General features: G+C 35.0%; 1 pseudogene; it reads left to right on the plus strand.

Annotated features, from left to right (window-relative positions):
- Nucleotides 1-3,577: 3,577 nt before the first annotated feature.
- Nucleotides 3,578-4,303, plus strand: LOC118884175 (annotated as a pseudogene).
- The last annotated feature ends 5,152 nt before the right edge of the window (nt 4,304-9,455 follow it).

Here is a 9,455-nt window from a genome sequence, read left to right on the forward strand (position 1 = left end):
TAATGTGGAAGAAAGGGAACCCTCATGCTCTGTTAGTGGGAATGTAAACTGCTGCAGCCACTGTGGAAAATTGTATGGAGGTTTCTTAAAAAATTAAAAATAAAACTACCATGTCATTCAGCAATTCCACTCCTGGGTATTAATCCAAAGAAAATGAAAATACTAATTTGAAAAGATATATGCATTCTTTTGCTCATTGCAGCATTATTTACAATAGCCAAGATATGGCTAAGTGTCCGTGGACCTAAGTGTCCATCAATAGATGAATGAATAAAGAAGATGTAGTTTATAAACACCATGGAATATTGCTCTGCCTTAAAAAGAATGATGTCTTGCCATTTGTTACAACATGGATGGACCTAGAAAGGATTACACTAAGTGAAATAAGCCATAGAAACACAAATACTGTGCGGTGTCACTTATATGTGGAATCTCAAAAACAAAACAAACAATGAAACAAAAAGACAGAAACAGACTTATAAATACAGAGAACAAACTGGTGGTCACCAGAGGAGTGGGTGAAGGGGATTAAGAGTACAAATTTCCAGTTATAGCATAAATGTCACAGGATGTAATGCAGAGCTTAGGGAATATGGTCAATGATATTATAATAACTTTTTATGGTGACAGGTGGTTACTAGGTTTATTGTTGTAATCAATTTGTGATGTATATAAATGTTAAGTCACCAGTTGTACACCTGAAACTAATATAATATTGCATGTCAACTATACTTCAATTTTTTAAAAATGTAGGTACAATGTGGATGTCTGGCCTTTACAATTTTATGCAATAAATTAACATTTTTCTTTCCACTGTACTTTACATTACAAATATATTTGATGTAATTAGTCCTGACACACCTGTCAAAAGTAAAATACAAGTCTTACATTATATTTTCTGTAAGATTTTTGATAAATCATAATACATAATAAATTTTCCCAAATCAAAATAAATGAAAGAGAAACAACCCTGTTGAAAACAGTTAATTTAAGAAATAAGAAGCTGAAATGGAATAATGGTATGATTTTCAGTTTTCTCATTTGAATGGCCAACAAATAACTCTGATCTACCATTTCATATCTACAGTGGCAAACATGTTCAATTTGGGTAGTTATTTTTATCACGAGAGTATAAACAGAAACTTTCATACACTTTAGATCTACACTGGGTGATATTTTTTATTGCCTAATAGAGGTTAATACATATTTCCTTCAGTTCAATTAATTCCATTAATAGGCAAAAACCTAGAGTATCTCTATTAAATGTGCAAAATAAGACTATAACAAGATGAAGTTAAAAATACAGGGGTAAAAAACCCAATTCTATCTTAGTAGAGAAATATATAGATAAGCTTTGAGTTTTTCATAAACTGAACATTGAAAAGCAGTAAAAAAATGAACTATATTTACATAAGTCCAAATGAAAAATCTCAAACGTATAATGTTAAGACTAAAAGTTGTTACAAAATTATATATTTAGTGTAATAGCTTGAATTTCCAAAGCAATTACATATATTTTAAATTACATTTTTATCTTTTAAAAATGTGAAAGTATAGCAGGAAATATTTATACCTACCTGAGGATCATGTATACTTCTGGGAGGCAGTCAGAGAAATAGGATGTTGTAGGCTTATAATTAGATCAGTTATATATGTATATTATGTTTGTGTGTAAATTAACTTACAAAATTATATATATAGTTATAAAATTATATATAGTATATAATCGTTTTTGTTTGTTTTTTTAGCCTAAGTGCTATTTATTCAAAAGAAAAGAGAAGTTAGAGCTCATCCCCCCAGAAGACAGGACGGAACAAAACAAGCAGTCACATCTGCCCTCTGCTCAGCATATACTCTTGTTGCCCCATTGAGCCATCTTCTTGATGATGGTCATCTTGAAAAAGCAGTCAGACTGCATATAGACAACTATTTTCTCCAAAGTTTCACAAAAACACATGAAAGCCTTCAGATTTGGAAATTCATCCAGTCACCTGCGCTCAACATAAGGTTCTGATCTAAGACATCATAGATGAGTAAATCTACAAAGGTAAACTTTTCCTCTGCAAAACATGAGAATTTCCCCAGGAACAGGGAGAATGGTTTCAGTTGTCCAGGTAGATTTTCCAAGCACCAAGCTTTTCTAAGGCTTCAGGTTTTCATGGGCAGGGTTGTAGCAGTCATATCAACTGCATGTAGAAACCCGTTATCTGGTTCTCCATAATGTTCACTCAAATCTTTTTTTTCAGTCTCAATGTATAGGTGTACAAGGGAAAGTATTTATTCTGCTTGCTACTGTGGGTACTATTAGTATATGTTATAGTTCTTCTTGTGACTGCCAAAATACTCTGATTTATTTGGCTTAAATAAACCCAATAATCTATGCTGTGTTATTTTTATTATGGTTATCTAATGAGCAACCAAGTTCATGAAGGTTAAAGTAACTAATGGACTCCATTTCAAGAAACACTGATTTACAATGAAATTCATACAAATTATGAGCCATGATTTTTTCATGTGTGATTCTTAAAATGTCTTATTTTACCCAAATAAAATTATTTTAGGTTTAGTTTTATTTCTCTTGTGCATTCTGCTAAATTACCTTCTATGTAAGTTTTTCTGTAGTTTTAATAAGAACTTTAGTTGTTATTTACATGTGCTAGTACACATCTGGTGTGAAATCTCTATCCCAACTCTTAGAGTCTATATAACCTAAAACGATTTATATTTCATCATTTGTAAAATTGACAAGACAATTTTACTGATCTCAGAAGATGTCATGAGGATTAAATGAGGTTATGTGAAACCATAGCACTGTGCTTGGCAGGTAGTACAAATGTTCTATATTATTACTAGCAACTTCATCATTATTACTATCAGGCCATTAAACAATTCTGTCATCTTTCATTATTAGTTTTTTAAGTCAATATTTCCTTGCATGGTTTTGAAAGTCTTCCATAATTTCACTTCACTTTCCTCCAAATTAACCTGAACTCTTCATCTCACAGTATTTTAAGTCAGCTCTGTTCCTACCTGACCCACCACTTTTGATCTTTCATTATTCTCATGTACAATGTCCTTTTCTTTCCATTTGTCTATTCTAATCCTATCCATCTTCCAAAGCTTGCCTCAAATCTCATCTGGACTACAGTTACATTGAATTGATTTAAACCTTTTCAATCAATATTTATATTGTCTGTATCAGATAATTTAGCAGTTAATTGTGTTCTCTTATATTCTTCATTGACATTTCATATTCATGTTGTCACCACAAAGTAAACTGTTTGAAGCTATGGGTTGCATATGTGATTTCTTTCATCATTTTCATAGAGCTCTGTAGAATCATAAGTAGCAGATATTTAATACGTTTTTCATTGTAATAAAAAATAATCCACGACAGTCCTCGCGGAGAGTTGCTGCAGATTCCTGCTTCAACAGTGCTTGGACGGAACCAGGCGCTCATCCCCCGCTCCGGCTGGCCGCTCAGAGCCAGCCCTCGCCACCACCTCACAGCGCCCTCCAACCACCCACAAGGTCCCCGCCGCCATTACAGCGCCGCGCAGCCACCGCCACCGCCTCACCTCAGCTGCCCACCATGATGACCGCGTCCCCCTCGCAGGTGCGCCAGAACTACCACCAGGACTCGGAGGCCGCCATCAATCGCCAGATCAACCTGGAGCTCTACGCCTCCTACGTCTGTCTATCTGTCCATGTCGTACTATTTTGACCGCGATGATGTGGCATTGAAGAACTTTGCCAAATACTTTCTTCACCAATCTCATGAGGAGAGAGAACATGCTGAGAAACTGATGAAGCTGCAGAACCAACGGGGTGGCCGAATCTTTCTTCAGGATATCAAGAAACCAGACCGTGATGACTGGGAGAATGGGTTGAATGCAATGGAATGTGTGCTACACTTGGAAAAAAGTGTGAATCAGTCACTACTGGAACTGCACAAATTGGCCACTGAGAAAAATGACCCCCATTTGTGTGACTTCATTGAGACTCATTACCTGAATGAGCAGGTGAAATCCATTAAAAAATTGACCACGTAACCAACTTGCGCATGATGGGGGCCCCCGAATCTGGCATGGCACATTATCTCTTTGACAAGCACACCCTGGGAAATAGTGATAATGAAAGCTAAGCCTTAGGCTGGCTTCCCGTAGCCACAGGAGTGACTTCCCTGGTCACCAAGGCAGTGCATGCATGTTTGGGTTACCTTTACCTTTTCTGTAAGTTGTACCAAAACATCTACAAGTCCTTTCCTTAGTATCATTCCTTCAAATAAAGTAATTTGGTACCCCCCCCCAAAAAAAAAAAATCCACTATATTTTTCCTAGCATCTGATTATGGCTATCACTCTGATTATGGTTATCACAAGTAAAGTCTCTCTGCTATAAATCACGGTTTTAAGTAAAATTTATTTCGCTTAATTTAATTCAAGTTGCACATGGCACCAGTTTATCTTTTTGTATGGTAAACAACCGCAGAAGAAAAATATTAAGAACTTTAAAATTTCATTATAAACATCTTTTGAAATTTATAAATAATGATTATTAACATAACTAAGTGTGGTCAAGTAGGACAAGAGAATAAGAACAGTTATTACTTAAGGTGTGGAAAAGGTGAGAGCTTCAGCAAAATGAGAGATGTATGAGAGCTGCTGTTGCTCGTATTCTTTTGGCTTTAATTAGGCCAACGTACCCTAGACATAACCTCACATTATTAAAGAGAAAAAAAGAGAGTGGAATACTTCTTCTGACAAGAGGTCAAGTTAAAATAAAGTACCCCAGAGGGTCGCAGCAGTGACAGCAGCTCTTCATACTGTAGTGTTGAAATTACAATGAGCCCCTGTGGGAATTAGACATCCTATAAAACAGCCTCAAGCCTATTTGAGATTGTTCTGGTCAAAGCCACCATCACTCATAGGTTAAGAATTTAGTTTAAAGCAAAAAAAAAAAAAAAGTCATATCAGATTATAATTTATAACACTACTTAAAGTATAAAGTTCAATAGCTATTTTAAGTTTAAAATACGTTTTAATAATTACCCTCTGAACTTCTAGGAGCCATCAACTATTACTAAAACTTTTGTTCTTGCTGAGGTTTTACAGAATCATAGTTAAGTTTATAAAAAATTAAAACATTCTTTTTATCAATGCCTAGTAGTAAAACCATAATTCTAAAAATATATTTAATTTATAATAGATATGTACATTTCTCAATCTCCTTTATAGATGCAAATATTTTTAGTCTTTTCTATGTTTAATCAGCAATTTCTCTAAAGCACTCTCAGGAAGGTGACTTAGAATATCTCCAGTACTTTATTTCATTGCACTATTGGAAACCAAGTGCTGAAGTTGTGAACTATACATTTAAAAGAAGTGCTTTCCAATAATGACTCATAGAATAGAGGTAAGGGACAAGTGAAACCTTTAAGGTGTTTCCAAATAATATAGTTCATGAAACATCATATAACGGAAATCTGTTTCTCAACTAATAATTAATAGTCAGTTTATCACATCTGATCCATTTATTGATGAAATCAGACAAGCAAAGAAAAAATGATTAAGATGCAGTTTGCACCTTCAAGAGGTTTATATCATGTGTGTGTGTGTGAGAGAGAGAGAAAGAGAGAGAAACATTAGAAGAACAAATATTATTACAGCAGAACTCAATTTATGTTTTGAATCTCTATTCCATCAGGAAGGAAAAGTGTAATCTTTATCATTTTTGTGCTGTATTCCCTCTTTTCCTTAGAGTTGTGACAAAATCCTAGGAGCACAAGTAGACCAAAGACTATGAGTGTGCTTGGACAGGGAAGATCTGGCCCCCTTACATGTTCATTGATACATGTAAGCTGTCAATGACCCCACAGTGCAGAGCCAAGCTTCCACTCAATTGTTCCTTCTTCTACAGTATTATTGTCATCTTGGGTCTCTAACCCAGAAAGTAGTCTAAAGACTCCTTTGTTCTCACACTCCACATATCTAATGTGTCCCCAAGAATCCAACCAGGAAAGCATGGTATTGCACCCCAAAAATCCCATCTAATTCTCTGTTCTCATTCCTACTCTTCTTATTCATCATGATTTTTCCTCAGAGACAATTTTTCTGCCCCAGTGGTTTCTTGCCTTAAATATAACTAGCATAATCTCCCTAACAGGTATAAACTTTGGGAAATATCCATGCAGAGACCACCAGATGCTTTCATTTTATGCTCTGTCATGACCCTCTCTCCTTAAGAGAAGGAACCCTGAAGTTTATCTTCTTCTTGGAAGATGAGGTAGGGATGGGCAGGTATAGAAAAAAGGAAATAGAAATTCTATCAAGTATCTTTTCCGAGCATAGCACTATGAGACTAGATATCAATTACAGGAAAAAATCTGAAAAAATACAAACACATGGAGGCTAAATAATATACTACTAAATAACCAAGAAATCAAAGAGGAAATCAAAAAATACCTAGAAACAAATGACAATGAATACCCAACAACCCAAAACCTATGGGATGCAGCAAAAGTAAATATAACAAGGAAGTTTATAGCAATAAAATCCTACCTCAAAAAACAAGAAAAATCTCAAATAAACAACCTAACCTTACACCTAAAGCAATTAGAGAAAGAAGAACAAAAAAACCCCAGAGTTAGCAGAAGGAAAGAAATCATAAATATCAGATCAGAAATAAGTGAAAAAGAAATGAAGAAAATAATAGCAAACATCAGTAAAACTAAAAGCTGGTTCTTTGAGAAGATGAACAAAATTCATAAACTATTAACCAAACTCAACAAGAAAAAAAGGGAAAAGACTCAAATCAATAGAATTAGAATTGAAAAATGAGAAGTAACAACTGACACTGCAGAAATACAAAGGATCATGAGAGATTACTACAAGCAACTCTATGCCAATAAAATGGACAACCCGGAAGAAATGGACAAATTCTTAGATAACCACAACCTTCTGAGACTGAACCAGGAAGAAATAAAAAAATATAAACAGACCAATCACAAGCACTGAAATTGAGACTGTGATTAAATATCTTGCAACAAACAAAAGCCCAGAACCAGATGGCTTCACAGGGGAATTCTATCAAACATTTAGAGAAGAGTTAACACCTATCCTTCTCAAACTCTTCCAAAATATAGCAGAGGGAGGAACCTTCCCAAACTCATTCTACGAGGCCACCATCACCCTGATACCAAAAACAGAAAAATATGTCACAGAAAGAAAACTACAGGTCAATATCATTGATGAACATAGATGCAAAAATCCTCAACAAACTGCTAGCAAACAGAATGCAACAGCCCATTAAAAGGATCATACACCATGATCAAGTGGGGTTTACCCAAGGAATGCAAAGATTCTTCAATATATGCAAATATACACAATATATATATGCAATTCAATATATGCAATGTGATAAATCATATTAACAAATTGAAGGAGAAAAACCATATGATCATCTCAATAGATGCAGAAAAAGCTCTTGACAAGATTAACACCCATTTATGATAAAAATTCTCCGGAAAGTAAGCATAGAGGGAACTTACCTCAACATAATAAAGGCCATATATGACAAACCCACAGCCAACTTCATTCTCAACGGTGAAAAACTGAAACCATTTCCTCTAAGATGAGGAACAAGGGAAGGTTGTGCACTCTCACCACTATTTTTCAACATAGTTTTGGAAATTTAAGCCACAGCAATCAGAGAAGTAAAAGAAATAAAAGGAATCCAAATGAGAAAGGAAAAAATAAAGCTGTCACTCTTTGCAGATGACATGATACTATACATAGAGAATCCTAAAGATGCTACCAGAAAACTACTAGAGCTAATCAATGAATTTGGTAAAGTAGCAGGATACAAAATTAATGCACAGAAATCTCTTGCATTCCTATACACCAATGATGAAATATCTGAAAAAGAAATTAAAGAAACACTCCCATTTACCATTGTAACAAAAACAATAAAATACCTAGGAATAAACCTACTTAAGGAGACAAAAACCTGTATGCAGAAAACTATAAGACACTGATGAAAGAAATTAAAGACAGTACAAACAGATGGAGAGATATACCATGTCTTTGGATTGGAAGAATCAACATTGTGAAAATGACTATGCTACCCAAAGCAATCTACAGATTCAATGCAATCCCTACCAAACTACAAATGGCATTTTTCAAAGAACTAGAACAAAAAATTTCACAGTTTGTATGGAAACACAAAAGACCCCGAATAGCCAAAGCAACCTTGAGAAAGAAAAACGGAGCTGGAGGAATCAGGTTACTTGACTTCACACTCTACCACAAAGCTACAGTCATCAAGACAATATGGTACTGGCACAAAAATAGGAATATACATCAATGGAACTGGGTAGAAAGCCCAGAGATAAACCCACACACTTAAAAGGAGGCAAGAATATACAACAGAGAAAAGACAGCCTCTTCAATAAGTGGTGCTGGGAAAACTGGACAGCTGCATGTAAAAGAATGAAATTAGAACACTCCTTAACAGCATATATAAAAATAAACTCAAAATGGATTAAAGATCTAAATGTACGGTCAGCCACTATAAAACTCATAGAGGAAAACATAAGCAGAACACTCTATGACATAAATCACATCAAGATCCTTTTTGACCCACCTCCTAGAGAAATGGAAATAAAAACAAATATAAGCAAATGAAACCTAATGAAACTTAAAAGCTTTTGCACAGCAAAGGAAACTATAAATGAGATGAAAAGACAACCTTCAGAATGGGAGAAAATATTTGCAAATGAAGCAACTGACAAAGGATTAATCTTCAAAATATATAAGCAACTCATGCAGCTCAATATCAAAAAAACAAACAACCCAATCCAAAAATGGGCAGAAAACCTAAATAGACATTTCTCCAAAGAAGATATACAGATTGCCAACAAACACATGAAAGGATGATCAACATCACCAATCGTTAGAGAAATGCAAATCAAAACTACACTGAGGTATCACCTCACAGCAGTCAGAATGGCCATCATCAAAAAATCTACAAACAATAAATGCTGGAGAGGGTGTGGAGAAAAGGGAACCCTCTTGCACTGTTGGTGGGAATGTAATTTGATACAGCCACTATGGGGAACAGTATGAAGGTTCCTTAAAAAAGTAAAAATAGAACTACCATACGACCCAGCAATCCCACTACTGGGCATATACCTTGAGACAACCATAATTCAAAAAGAGTCAAGTACCACAATGTTCACTGCAGTCCTATTTACAATAGCCAGGACATGGAATCAACCTAAGGGTCCATAAACAGATGAATGGTTAAAGAAGATGTGGCACAAGGGAATATTACTCAGCCATAAAAGGAAACAAAATTGAGTTATTTGTAGTGAGGTAGATGGACATAGAGACTGTCATACAGAGTGAAGTAAGTCAGAAAGAGGAAAACAAATACCATATGCTAACACATATATAT

The sequence above is a fragment of the Balaenoptera musculus genome, chromosome 18 (genome assembly GCF_009873245.2).
Source record: "Balaenoptera musculus isolate JJ_BM4_2016_0621 chromosome 18, mBalMus1.pri.v3, whole genome shotgun sequence".
Classification (NCBI taxonomy): Eukaryota; Metazoa; Chordata; class Mammalia; order Artiodactyla; family Balaenopteridae; genus Balaenoptera; species Balaenoptera musculus.